At 37.3% G+C, this 15,825-nt stretch overlaps 1 long non-coding RNA gene across 1 annotated transcript; it reads right to left on the reverse strand.

Annotated features, from left to right (window-relative positions):
* Positions 1-2,233: 2,233 nt before the first annotated feature.
* Positions 2,234-7,932, reverse strand: LOC134544713 (uncharacterized). The gene is made up of 2 exons (XR_010077999.1): positions 6,257-7,932; positions 2,234-4,013 (listed from the first exon to the last, which is right to left on the reverse strand). It is a non-coding gene; the product is annotated as an uncharacterized LOC134544713 (long non-coding RNA).
* Positions 7,933-15,825: the final 7,893 nt, after the last annotated feature.

The following is a 15,825-nucleotide window of genomic DNA, read 5'->3' on the forward strand; positions in this document are numbered from 1 at the left end:
GTTCACAGTTTTTGCAACAATACACACATCTAGGACTCTAGCGTATTTTCTACAAAGATTCAGTTATAAGTATCTACAAAGAACGTTATTTCAAGGAGCATTCATCAAAGAAAAATTCCTTAAATCTGAGGGTATTTTCTAGCAGTGTATAAAAACTATTTGTGATGTGGGGTTGGGTACAGAGATTTGGTTTCTGCAAACACACTTTTTTCAGTGTCCTGAGTGAAGTTTACTTAGCTTGCCGGGTAAAAAATTTTAAGAATTGAACCGAGATTTACAATAAAGATTTTATATTTTGTGTTCGTGCGACGCTGCAAATAAATGTATTGGCCTATATTTCGAATGCTTTGTGCATACTCTACAGTAGTTGCGGAAAAATCATAGTCTTTTTGACTCTGTGTTGGGGCACGTCATCAGGAATAATCCTTGAATAATATTTATAATATTTATAGATATTATCATTGTTACACAGTTGAAAGGTTATTATTTCAATGTGTTCTTTGTTACCAAATGCTAAAAATATATATAATATTATCACGTGCACCTAGCCGGTGCCACCGCCATTTCTGTCACGATCCACTTTCAGAGGGGGGAGAGAATCGTAGCTCTTTACATAGAAACAACTCGCTTGGCATCAACTAGTCTTAACTTCATAAAATACTTTACTGTACCTAGGATCATAGGTTCGTCATCCCGTACAGGATGTCTGGTGAGAGCTGAACTAAGGAGATTTTGCAAAATAACATAATACTTAATTAAAATTATTTTATTCTTAAAGTCAAATAATCAACATCATTATTGACGAACATTTACACATCGGGATTAAAATTTAAAACAATACTCTTCTTTACTTCCTTAACGATTGAACGACCTTACACAAGAGAGAAAATGAGAGAACTTCACTAAACACTTCCCTAGTCCTTCCGAATACCTCAAATCATAATTAATACTTAAAATTAAAACCAAGATAAGTCCATACTCACATTTTCCGAAAAGCCTTTCTTGATCGATTACTTTAAAAAAATAACGTAGGGGCCTCTCCTGCCCTTGAAATCCCGAACGAACATTACATTTTAAAAACTATGACGCGTGACCCCTGACGAGGGCCATAGCCTCCGCCCGAAAGCTTGACGACTACATTATGACCTAACTTAAATTAAACGACTCGTGGCCTCTGGCGTCGACCATAGCTTCTGCCCGAAAGCTTGAATTCCTACATCACGAACGAACTAACAACTCGTGACCACAGGTGAGACGCATAGCCTCCGCCTGAGTGAGCCTGAATTCCTACATCACGAACGAACTAACAACTCGTGACCACAGGTGAGACGCATAGCCTCCGCCTGAGTGAGCCTGAATTCCTACATCACGAACGAACTAACAACTCGTGACCACAGGTGAGACGCATAGCCTCCGCCTGAGTGAGCCTGAATTCCTACATCACGAACGCACTAACAACTCGTGACCACAGGTGAGACGCATAGCCTCCGCCTGAGTGAGCCCCGAGTCACCAATCACTTGCGCTTAAATTCGCGCGCCCTGCCGCGCCTAGCATAACAAAAGCTCGTTATTGAAGTCAAATTTACTAAACAACTAACTAGAACATCTGGGAAGACTACCCCCCCTCTACCCCGATGTGCAGGCCACACCGCGTGGCTTGTTACGACAGCGCGCCCCAGTAACTGCGGCCCGTGGCTGCGCCAGCGCGCGGCCAAACAAACAAACAAAATTCTGCAAGCCCGCAGCGCGCCGCGCCGGCCCCGTGCCCCAATTACATGGTCACGCCACTTGCGCTGACGAGTGAACAGAGCAGCCAGCCCAGAGTCCCGTCAGTAAAGTCCCTAAATTTGATTTCAACAACCCTGCAAAATTTCAACCCGCGACATAACCCTCCCCTCACAGAGCTCGAGCCCCATCGAGCTACCTCAAAATTACAAATTGTCTTTTTCCATTAAACCATAACTATAAATTCCTCATTTCACAAAAATAATAATTTTCTTAGTTCCTTGCTGTCTGAACATACATCTAGATTCTGCATAAGATTTATTTTAAAACAACAAGTATTCATAAAATTAAATGTAAAACTTTTATCTGGTTTGTTCTCACAGGAACCTTCAGAGGCTCGAGTTCTCAATTCTAAAAAAATTGTTCTGTTAGTGAAGCTCTCTTTACAAATTAAATTACTGTTCTTAGTTTCTCAGTATTCGTTAAACAATGTGCAAATTCTTGATAATTATTATTTTTTTTTTTTTTTTCGGTTTCCGTTTATTACCATACTTCTTTCGTTCTTCAAAAAAAATTAAGTGTCCTTACAGTGTTTCAATTAATTAAACTCTTATCTCGTGAAGGTTGGTGCAACTCCTCGAAGTCAGTGTTGTCGAGAAGAGTAGCTCCCTGGGCTGGCCATCAGCAAACACCACTCAACTCCAACAGCTACTGGACTGGCTTCCAGGGCAGCTCACAACTTCTCCCCACATCTGCTTCGGAGTTGTGCCATCCTCATCACGAACAGATTACAATTCTGAAACATCATCAACAGGCATTACCATCACGCCTGACAAATACAAAACTAACTACTAAACTGCAATCGATGGGCAAGGATGCAAACACACAAAAAAAATAAAATTAATTAATTCAACTGCTAACATAAAGTATCCCACCCTTAGCATAATCTAATCAGGCAAATAATTTGATAGGAAAAACTTAAGGAAGGGAAACATGACCTCCAATGATTTTCCCTAACTCTTGAGTCTTGATCTTCTCTATACAGCAAATAGTCCCCACGAAGTAACTGGGTTGAAGGTCACTTCACATGACCCACCCATAACCTTTCTACTCTTCTTTTCTTCTGGGGGCAACCACAATGCCCACCAATCTCTCTCCATGGTGCCGAACCAGCTATCCCATGAGAGTAAACAACGTAGTCAATAGGAGCGCAGAGGGGAAACACCAATCTCTGGCTTGTCGAGTCATAAAACTGCTTTATCTTCTTCTTCTTCTTCTTCTGAGTAAAACATCTGATTAATCTTGCTACTATTCTTCCCAACAATAAAAAAAAAGTTCATCAGGTATCTTCATAAAAAAACATTCTAACTAATAATAAGTCTTTTTCTTCTTCTATTCTGTTAGATGTAATAGAAGGCCATGTTAGGGAGGTTATAGGGAAAAAGAGTGGCCAATTCCCACCCCATCACCCACCTAGATCATGACTAATTAACTTTTAAACTTTCTATTTCAAACAAATAAAAAAAAACCATTTTTATTCAAATTTTTAAATTATAGCTACTTTTCCTTCATAACCTCAAAAGCAAATCAATAATTCTAAATGAAATTGTGATTTACTGCATCCTTGTTCCATCCGATCTGTTTGTTTATAACCTTTCTGGTAAAGTATAAAATTTTCAAACATTACTAATTCAAAAAAAAATTAAATTCTGGTGTCCTTTGAGTTACAATTAAATTTACTATTTCTTAGCTTGAAATAATTTAAGTTTTCAAAACTATTTCATTGTCTAATTCACAACACCTAAAAATCAACTCAAAACAACAAATCATCAAAATCAATAAGATCATCTGACCTACCTATCAGTACGGTGAACTTGAACTGTTCGTACACATTTATAATAAGCTATTGTATTGAAATTCCAACCTAAATAAGGTTTTAAAAAAAACTACTAATCCCTCTGTAAATTAAGAAAATTAACTTTAAAAATTAAACTTAAGGTATTAGTTCTTTTTGACAGCTACCACAACTCACTAGTTCCATTACATTACTATAACCTAAAAAGTTCTGTAAATAATGTTTATAACAAAAAAACTCCAGTTACTGTCTTCCATAAAAAAAAATAAAACTTTACATGACCTTATTAATCTCCACTTGTAAGTCCATGGCTGCCAGCTTTCTCTTCTCTTGAATCTTCAGTCTTGGCTCTTGTTTCAGTGATCTTGTATCTTGTCTCTCGAACTCTTGTCATCTTGTAAACTGGACTGCTGCTCAGCTCATCTTAAGGAATCTGTAACAGTTTCAAAAATACATGTTAATTTAAATTACATAATTCCTGTTCTTTGGTCCTAAAAAAAAAATTGTATTATTAGTACACATTACCCTGAAACAACATTATTATTCATTGTTTATTACTTAAAAAAAATGCTTTACCATAAAATCCTTTTTTGTTCTTTTCATTAGGCCTATTTATTTTCCTTCTTCTTAATTAAATTCTGCTTCAAATGTTAATCCTAACTTAAGACCTACCATCTATTTATTATTCATTACCTACATTATTTATGTTACCCTAAAATTCCCATAAGTTTCTAATACTTCCTATCAAAGACATTCTCTCTAAAAAAAAATTTACTTGTGACTCTTAACTTAACAAACTTAAAAAAAACTTTTACACTAGACTTAACTTATTATTCATTCTTAGTTACTAAATTTCTATATGTAAACTTTAGTACTTACAAACAAAAACTGCCTATTTCTCTCTACCTCTTAATCTCTTTCAATTATTACAATAATAATGTTACCTTGCATCTTTAAACTTTCTTCTTTTCAATTAAATTAGACATCTCATAACAATAAAAATTCTGCCTATACTCTTCTTATGGGTGTACAAACCAACAACAAAATTTCAAATTCTCAAGTTTCCTTATATTTAAATTATGCAATGCACATAACCTCTGTGGTGCCTGTACCCTTTTAGGCCTACCACCTTCTCCTCTCACATCATGACAACTCTTATTCCTCGGGGTCTGTATTCACTGTTACAAATCAAATATCTCAAAAAAAATTAAAAACAAATTTATTATTTTAAGAAAACAAAAATTTACATTGAATTTACTATGGAGCCTGGAAATCTTAATGTCTCACAGCAGCTAACATGACTAAATCCCATGGAACCCCAGGTTTACATAACCTGTGCCCAAAAATTTAAGCATACCAGGCTTTCCCTGCACTGGTTTTACAGCATCACACACTATTTAGGGCCCCTGATCTGCCATCAGTCCCAAGGAGTTTTCCCACAACCCCTCTCTACACAAGCGCCTACCGCATTCCTCTCAATTGGCTATCGGTTTTACGGCATTCTTTTGGGATCCGACCATCAAGTTAGGGCTAATCGAACACTAAACCTCCATACTTCCAAACTAATGTAAATCAATTAAATTTTCTCTGTAAATTCTAAAAATCAAAAAAAATTATTCCAACATGCCAAAGAAACTTCCAAAAAAAATTCATAATCTTATCTTCAAACCATTAAAATAAAAATAAATAGATTACTCTGTTTTCTCCTTAATAACTGTAAACTGTCACCAAATATCATGTCGTAAATTTTAACTATGCTTACTGACTCTTAATCAAAAAATCTCATTTGTCCTAATTAATAAACAACCGATTTCCTTAAAATCTCACTGTATCTCTCACACTCAAACTTCACTGGCTGAATATCTCAATAAATTCAAAAACAATTATCTAAACTCTTAAAGAAACTCCTCCCCAATTATTCAAATTACTTCACCTTATTTTATTTCATTACTTAAAACACCTTACTCAAAAAAAAATTAATTAATTATCTAGCTATCTTCCATTATTATTTATTTACCGAACAAAACTTTCTCCTAAATTAATTTAGTAAAATTCAATTTCACATTAGGCAAGTACACTAACTCTCTACAGCAATGTTTCTCATTTCCCTCCTTCCTAACTGAATCCAATCTTACTTAACCTCCAGGGAATTTACCTCACAAAATAACCAAAAATTTCACTGTAGTGCCTATCTGCTATAGGCCCACTACACAGGGGGCTCTAACCCCACCAACAAACTTCATTGAAATGGTACCCTATCCCATACAGGATAGCCACTTCGGTACTACCATGGGGAACTCCTGCCCCAAACTACTCACAACTCTCAGGATTCTCCTAACCCTTAATTCACGTAGTCAGCCCATCTCCTATGGTCTGCGTTACAATTCCCTTTCTTCCCAGGGACACAACACCTCACCTTAGGGTCCCTCGCCCTAAAGAAAACATTAATTTTGTCTCTCTGTTCTTTTGGAGTAAATTCCCTCTACACACAAAATCTAGCCTTCCCAGTTTTCTCAATGCTTATCGATTTTATAGTGTACCTCCTTAATAATGTTTACAAATCCCAAAAAAATATTTTTAAAACCGAGGTAGTATTTAACTAACAAAAACATAAACAACTTACAACGAAACACTTCTAGCCTATACATCATACACTTCTTAAAATAAATTACTTACATACTGAAAGTTCCTCTTCTTCTAAAACACACTTAAATTTAAATTTATTTAACCAATAGTCTATTTTCTTATCGCTAAGTTACCGTACAGCTGATCAAAACAAGGTCACGGCCTGTCCACGTCTCCGTATGAGCCCGTGACGTCACCGAATTCCATCAGGTGCGCCAACCCTCGCTTGCGGTTCCTCCGTTCTCCGCTAGGTCTCAGCACCTCCCCGTCACGTGTTCATTCTGCCACGTCCACTGACGTGTCGTTCTGAAACAACTCTCAACATTTTTCTAATTAAAACAAAACATCACTATAAATTCTATAACTCTCTTTTACATAAACTCTCGTTTTCTCTTTAATTCCTTTCTAACGTTTATCCTTCCCTCGACTGATTTAATTCGTACGTCTCGTCTCCTACGCGCACGAAAACAAAACAAACTTCTCTTGAAAATAATTCCTATTTACGACAAAAAACTTTATTTTAAATTTTAACTCTCTTAACCTACAATCTTAAAATTAATTTCAATTAAATTAAACCACTTGCATTATCTCTATTAATCATTTAAATTATAACGTATTCTCCTCACGTAAAAATCCCTGATAAACTCAACGACTTAAAACAACTTATCACTATAAACTTTATCCTTACAAGTATACTCAAATAAACATATGTTACGTCAAAAAAAAATCTCAAAGACTTCCTCCACTTAGATTAAATTCCGTAATCCTCTCCTCAAGTAAACTCTTAATAACCTGCTATCAGAAGCTGAAACTAACTTAATAATAAACATAAAAATCTACCTCTCTCTCTCTCCAGAAATAGAACCTATCCGGCGAACTCTACCATTTCTATCACGTGCACCTAGCCGGTGCCACCGCCATTTCTGTCACGATCCACTTTCAGAGGGGGGAGAGAATCGTAGCTCTTTACATAGAAACAACTCGCTTGGCATCAACTAGTCTTAACTTCATAAAATACTTTACTGTACCTAGGATCATAGGTTCGTCATCCCGTACAGGATGTCTGGTGAGAGCTGAACTAAGGAGATTTTGCAAAATAACATAATACTTAATTAAAATTATTTTATTCTTAAAGTCAAATAATCAACATCATTATTGACGAACATTTACACATCGGGATTAAAATTTAAAACAATACTCTTCTTTACTTCCTTAACGATTGAACGACCTTACACAAGAGAGAAAATGAGAGAACTTCACTAAACACTTCCCTAGTCCTTCCGAATACCTCAAATCATAATTAATACTTAAAATTAAAACCAAGATAAGTCCATACTCACATTTTCCGAAAAGCCTTTCTTGATCGATTACTTTAAAAAAATAACGTAGGGGCCTCTCCTGCCCTTGAAATCCCGAACGAACATTACATTTTAAAAACTATGACGCGTGACCCCTGACGAGGGCCATAGCCTCCGCCCGAAAGCTTGACGACTACATTATGACCTAACTTAAATTAAACGACTCGTGGCCTCTGGCGTCGACCATAGCTTCTGCCCGAAAGCTTGAATTCCTACATCACGAACGAACTAACAACTCGTGACCACAGGTGAGACGCATAGCCTCCGCCTGAGTGAGCCTGAATTCCTACATCACGAACGAACTAACAACTCGTGACCACAGGTGAGACGCATAGCCTCCGCCTGAGTGAGCCTGAATTCCTACATCACGAACGCACTAACAACTCGTGACCACAGGTGAGACGCATAGCCTCCGCCTGAGTGAGCCCCGAGTCACCAATCACTTGCGCTTAAATTCGCGCGCCCTGCCGCGCCTAGCATAACAAAAGCTCGTTATTGAAGTCAAATTTACTAAACAACTAACTAGAACATCTGGGAAGACTACCCCCCCTCTACCCCGATGTGCAGGCCACACCGCGTGGCTTGTTACGACAGCGCGCCCCAGTAACTGCGGCCCGTGGCTGCGCCAGCGCGCGGCCAAACAAACAAACAAAATTCTGCAAGCCCGCAGCGCGCCGCGCCGGCCCCGTGCCCCAATTACATGGTCACGCCACTTGCGCTGACGAGTGAACAGAGCAGCCAGCCCAGAGTCCCGTCAGTAAAGTCCCTAAATTTGATTTCAACAACCCTGCAAAATTTCAACCCGCGACAATATATTTCATTATGTATTTATAATCAACACAGTTTTAAATAGAAACACAAAATGCTTTTGAAACAAAATTAAGGATGATTCACTGTGCCAGAAAAATATTAATTTCCACAAATACGCGCATCTTGTTGATTCCTAGGCGGAGACACGTCATGCACGCTTTGATCTCCCGTAAACAAATAACGGTGCTCATTAAAAACCAGCGCTGCTGCTAATCAAGCAGCCAGTTGAAAATTTCGTGCCGGCGCACAACAGGACAGGTGTAATATGTTACCAAATAGCGAGGTCATTACGGACGACACTGATAGCTATGGCAGGTCGTCACTATCGAGCGGTTCATTAATCGTACCCCCTCCCCCTAAACTTTTCATTATGCGTGTAATCGCCTCAGGAATTCATCAACACGCCTAATAATGTGGAAGCGGCCAAATAGCTGGAAAAAAGGGCGACCAGTGGTGCAAATAAATTATTAATATCTCGTGGTCTAATTTTAGCTCCCTGGAAAAAAAATATATATATTGCGTGAGATTCTAGCTCAGTAATAAAGTAAATTGCTTTGTAAACGCAATCATTAAACCCCATAACTACTCATATACCGTGTAGATATAATAACTGGAGTGTCACATATAGTATTCTACGTTTGTCTCTTGCATCCTATGTCTCCCCTGAAGAGAATAAATTCCGAAGCCCTGAAATTTCGTTTGGTATTCCTTTTTCTTTACTGTCCACTTGATTTGTGATTATGTACTATATGATTTATTGCTTATGTCGCTGTTACTTTAGTTTTGTCTCCCTGGTGAGAATTTTTTTTTTCCAATTTTTGTGAAGTTTCTATCTTTTTTTTTCTGACCAGGATTAATATTCCTAAAAATGTGCTTGATTTTGAATTTTTTATTCCTTGTGTTGAAGTTCTGTCTCACCAATTTTTCGACTGATCTATTAATTCTATTTTATTGTAATTCTTATTTATGGCGTGTATTCGTTTGTGTTGTCGTGTCATTTATAAGTTTTACTTAGTTCATATGTGAAAAAACATAATTTCAAAATCAACTGAAAAGTATACTAAACAAATTCAGAAAGAAATGAATTTTGAAAATAAAAATAATATTTCTATTTTATTCGTAATCATAGAAACTCTTGGTATATTATTGACGTGACAACGTCTAATAAATCGATCAACGCCGGCTGCACGCACGAAAAAGTGTCCCGTTACGCACATCGTCCCGTTATGCTGTGTCCCGTTACGCTCATTGTACGCTTGCGCCGCATCTATCTCTCTTCCACTCGATTGGAACAACCATCGATTTGACTATTTCGAGGCACATAAAACTTGAAACACTCCCATTCGTTTCCTACTTTTCCTATCATCGTCCTATCCTTAACAGAATAACACAGATTGGAAGTAATTAAATAGCAAACATGTATAAAAGTTATAGTTAAAATAATATTTTCGTTAAAGTAATAAACATATTTGAATTAATGAGTGCAAATAAAATTAAATTTATCAATTAAATTGTACATTTCATTTCACTCCTTTGTATCTATACAAAATAGTGATAATTCAATAAAAAGGATTCAATTTTATTCACAAAAGAATACAATCATTTCATCAATGTTTTGTTATGACGTTGTCACGTTAAGCTATCGTCCGTAAACCGACTTTACAGACAACCAATTTTTTTTAAAATGAATCGTGTTTAACGGAATTATTTATTTTGTACACAAAGCAGGCGGCAACATTCAGCCCTTCTGTGAATATAATGACGATAGTAAACCGCTTCTTAAACTTACTTTTGGGAAAAACCGATGCTTTATAATGAAGTGGCCGCAGTGTGTGTTTATGCTGGAATCACAATAGCGTGAAAGACGCAACGAAACGTATGCGATGCGATAGCAGAATATCGCATTATTAAGAACATGTGGTTTCTAACCACAGGACAGACCAAAACAAACAGTTAGTTGCTTGTTTCTTACCATTACATGCACAACCCGTATGCGACATCCATCTATGTTAAAGATGTTATCTGAATGCAATCTTTGAGACAATTTACAATTTTTTTAAATTTTTTGCACGTGAACGTATTTAGTAGGTTTTCCAAAATAATTTACTAAACAAACACTCAAACATACGCGAAATATAATTGTATTACCAATAAACCACTTATCCAAACATTCTTATCCCGATATTTCGTACTCAATAACTAAATTGCTCCAGCGATGCGATGGAAATATAAAACACAAAAAAAATTTCTAATCAGGTATTATATCGCCTCAACGAATTTTGTCACACTGAAGACACAAATGTGTTCACGGATTCAAATAATCATGCCATTGTGTTGCTTGTGATAATGACTAATAAGTGTATCACGACGACTCTGTTTCACTGAGAAAAACTTCAAACAAAGAATAAATAAATCACATACTACCCACATAGACGTCTCATTGAGAACTCTAAGCTACAACAGCTCATATCTGAAGTAGGTTTACACAAATTTAGAACAACTAATACTGTTAATACACATCGCATCCATTAAGCTCTTAATGTACGCGAATGTTATTTTGTTGCAAACGAGCATCTTTGGTTTTTTTATATTACTCTTGATTATGGTATGTTGTTTTCTATCATAATGGTAAACACTATAATGATTTTATTGAAAATTGACTTGTTCGCTTTGAAATATATTTATGTATCTTTAAAAATTTCAAAGGAGTTTTACTGATTAAATGTAATAAAAAGTAAAAAGGGTAAAAATTACTTCATTTTATCTCATTCACATTATTCTGTTATCCTGGTTATCTTTTCCATGATTGTAAATAATATAAGCTACAGTGTAAAATGTGTAAATTTTAAATGCCTTATTATTGATTATGGTGCTTTTGCTTCTATTTAAATTGTAAATGCTACAATGATTAAATGTAAAGTAAACTTGTTATAAAGCCTTGTGGTCTCTACGAAAGGCTCTACGGAATGTGTTACATATATGAATAAATGTTTGATAACCTGGTGAAGAACGCATAAAAAAATTGCTTGAACTTTTTACAAACGAATCCTTTGGGAACCAGTTGCCAAAAAATTGTTTGTAAATACTACAAGAAAAACATTTTAAATTTGTATAACACATTTCAATATGTTACTTTTGCATATTTATTTTAGCACATACGAAAATTGAAACATAATATTAAAATTTTGTTTATGTTTTACACAAGAAAAATATTTAAAAAAAAAAAAACATGGGAAAATAATCGAATATATAAAAATTGGAATTTAATTTTTTTTATGCTTATTAATGTGCGCGGTTAATACCGGAAAGCAATTCAGGGAACGGTTACAAATATCTTAACTCTGGGAGGTAAGTATACCAAACCCAGTTGTTACTGTAGTGGTGTGGTTGATTTCAGTAAATGTACAAATAGGTATTTGTAATTGAACGTGATAGTTCCAGTGAAGAGTGAACACAGTGGAGGTTATTGTTGAGAGCGTGTGTTCCCGAACCGCCGCGGGGCTGTCGCGCACACCGGCTCGGAGGTCCGGCACCGCGCGGCGCCCGACCCATCGATCGTCGACGCCGGCGAAGAGAGGCCTCCGTCTGACGGGCGGACCCCTCCAGCACATCCCTGCGAGCCGCTGATCGGCTGGAGGGTACTTACAGACGTATTGTGACTCCGCCTCCCCACCACCCAAACCAATCACCACAACAAACTAATCCCCACGACAAACCGATCTCCGCAACAAACCAATCACCACAACAAACCGATCACCGCAACAAACCAATCACCACAACAAACCAATCACCACAACAAACCAATCACCGCAACAAACCAATCACCGCAACAAACCAATCACCGCAACAAACCAATGACCACAACAAACCAATCACCGCAACAAACCAATCCCCACAACAAACCGATCACCACAACAAACCAATCACCACAACAAACCAGTCACCGCAACAAACCAATCACCACAACCAGCACACAATTTTTTTTATTTTTTTTATAAAATGATTGCACGACAGCGGCAAGTTTAGTTAAACATCATTCAGACGCTTAGTCAGGGGTGTGCATGTGTCAGTGAGGCGGGATGTTTAAGTGCGACGCTCGCTGGTGCTTCTACCGCGGCATCACCTCTGAAGCCAATTTTAAAGACTTGAGCGGTAACCTTAACAATATATGGCGGAGAAATGAAGATAGAGTTGTAATGCAAGTCCCTTGAATGCTTTCAATATTTTCTGCCGGGGTTTTCATGTCTAAAAAATTATTCTGAAAACGTTCGCTTTAGCCATTCTCACTTGTCATAAAATGACAGATAATTACGAAATACAGAAACAAAACTACTAATCAGCTCTCAGCATATTCTAAAAGGCTTTTCGTAAGCAGACACATCTCTGATATCTTCAACAGATTTTAAATCGTTCTTTTTTCCACCAGCAGGAGGAGCAAATTTAGGAGAGAGACGGGCAAAGTGGCCAAGATAACGTTTGATCATTTTTAAACTGATTTTAAAACAACGTAAAATCATCAAAAATAGTGGATAATATACTTAAACTATCCTAGCACATAACATACTTTTCGACCACCTTGTAACTAAGTTAAGTACCTGAAAAATATCATTTTATAAAATGTATCTAAAAAGCCACTTAACTTCAAAGTCGAAAATATGTGCTAAAAACTATTTAAACTTAGAAAATAATGTATTTTATTTAAAGAAAAGTTACAATAATTCACACTTGTCCAATAAATCGGAAATATTTGAGTCTTTCTAGGTGCTAGGGAAGATATTGGAACGTTAAAAATGTTAATTATGTTGGCATAAATATTGTACAAAATTACAAACAAGTTATTAAAATGTTCTGAAACTTAAATAATAATGGGCTTTCTTCCAAATAAAATTAACCTACTTACAATTTTCGCAAATGAAAGAGGGGAGCTTTTCTTCGATTCCATCACATAGTTCTTGGGTCTAAAAGAAACCTACTTGAAACTGGATCTATAGTTCTTGTTACCTTAAAGCTGAAAACCTTTTGTTTCAGCAGAGGTACCATATTTCTTGTTTATCATCTTCGTCAATTTTAAATAACACTATTTTGTGTTAGTTTTCCTGAACTTAGTGATAATTTTTCAATTCTTGCTTCCCTTTTCCTTCTCCTCGGCTGCCGCTTTACTTTTTAAGACTTTCTTTTTCTCTTTTGCTTGTGTTTAAACTTTTGCAGCTTCAGTTCTATTTTTATATGGACTTGATGTCAATATCTCCATGGAGCCTTTCTTTCGGCCGTTGCCTTTCCGTGCTTTTGCTGCTGCTAGGCCTACACAAGGCACAGCAACAATGTCCCTTGGGTTCACTGAAAAAAAAGTTCCCGGTCGTTGGGTTTGCGTGTTAGGAGGAGGGGGGGTTACTGGCACGGGATGAGCTGGCTGCTCAGGTATAGCAACATCTAGAGGGAGGGGAAAGTCTGTCACCTCAGCAGCAATAAAATCTTCTTCTTTGAAGATTGTTGTGTCAAGTGGCTAAATGCATTTTGCAATATGAATAGTACTTTCATTGATTATGATTTGTTAGTGTTATTGATAATGTCACTTAATCGTAAAATTATACATAAAACATACATTAAAAGTTAATTTTAAAATCGGGACTGGTAAAAATAGGCCTAAAACAGAAGAAAAAAATAATTGGTGATCGGCGGGAAAAGTAGCTGACAGCAACCACCAGCTTGGCCACTTAGCCCGGATTGACGCTGTTTTCATTCCTTAACAACCCGATGGAACTACGCGATCATTGGTGGAAGATTCAGTAGTGAATATATACCACATTTTCAAAACAATTTCCAAGAGAAACATCAAGTGACTTGGTTTCACAGTAAGAAAAACACAAACTTAGCACTAACATACATCATCAAAAACCACAAAAAATCGAGAATAGATACGCTAACCAGATCGTCCTTTTCCGATGTGACTGATGGCATTGAGACGAGCAAGTTGAGGCGTTTCAAGGGCCGTGGAAGCACCTCACGGCCCCAGCAGCCCCTGTGACCACTTTGCCCGCCGCATGGCCACTTTGCCCGGCTCTCCTATTTTTATGAATCTGCAGCCAGGCCATGAAAAATCCTCCATTAGCTATCGCATAGTTCCATCGGGAGGTTAAGGAAGAAAAACTGTTGTGTAATGGCGTCAATCTGAACAAAGTGGCCAAGCTGGTGGTGGCTGTTGGCTACATTTCCCGCCGAGCAGGAATTAATATATATTCTTTTTTAGGCCTATTTTCGTTTGGATTCTGAATCACATTGTATGTAAAAGAAGAGCTTTCGTAACGTCACTCGAAAGATGTTACAATGGGAATTTCAAACAATTATTTTAATTGACACGATCGTGGAATTACTACTGCATTGTTGTTAACTGGTGGATATAGTCAGAATTAAGGAAGTGCTATGACCGGCATCACCAAGAGCTACGTGGCTTTTACTCTCAAGGTAGAAAGCTACATGTAGGACCATCGAGAAAAACCAAGGAATTGGGGCCCCCTTCCTATTATTTAATGATCAACTTTTCTAAACTTATAAATTAAAAATCTATAGATTGTAAATTTTCCGAGTTAATCTGAATCATAGTTCATTGGTAGCGACCGGAAAATATCGCTTATACGTTTCAATATAAGCTTAAAATAAAAATACGTATACCTTTGAGTTTAAAGATGGTTTTGCTATTGGTTCATAATATATTTAGTGGACTCTGGGCCAATTATAAATCCTCAACCAAAGAAGTATCGAATCACGGACAACCCAGTTGTGTCATCTCACAAGTCAGCAGCCAATTAGCAGGGTATGTTTTTTCGTGTATGCAGAAGACTGTAGAGTCTATCCTAAAAGTAATTGAAACCTTGAATTTTTCCGGTACCTACTTTTTCCGGGCTTCGGAGATTTAACCCCATTCCTTTATTTTCGCTCTCCTCGAAGGCCCTACCCTGCCCTACCACATCAGCGCGTACCCGATAGCCGAGTCATTTGCGGCCTTCGTGTGCCTCCCGGCGAGAAGAAAAAGGGGATAGAAGATGTTAAAAGAATCTCAAATCGTAGCGCCGCCGCTCCACCAGCCACGACTTACAAGTCACTTTGTACCTAGATAGGACCGATTGCCGCAGGCCCGATTGTCTGTGCTTCCGTCCACGGAGCCTCTGAGGGTTAGTGCGGGCCCATGAGTGTACTTGCGTGGGCCTTTCTCGAATGCTTGCAACTAAAACAAAGTTTATTGAGCCCTTTCTTTGATGTTTAAAATAAAAAAGATCATGCTGGTATTCTACCAGACTTGTAAGAGATTTACTTTTTTTCAAACGTGGGTTTCTTAAACGTTTTACAAAGCACCGTGTAGAGATAAGGGAGCATTAACTACGAGGTACGAAACGACACAGTCCTTATTTGCTCTCTCGCACAGAAAATGCGCGCTCTAGCGCCCATTGTCGCGGA

The sequence above is a fragment of the Bacillus rossius genome, chromosome 1 (assembly GCF_032445375.1).
Source record: "Bacillus rossius redtenbacheri isolate Brsri chromosome 1, Brsri_v3, whole genome shotgun sequence".
NCBI classification, from domain to species: domain Eukaryota; kingdom Metazoa; phylum Arthropoda; class Insecta; order Phasmatodea; family Bacillidae; genus Bacillus; species Bacillus rossius.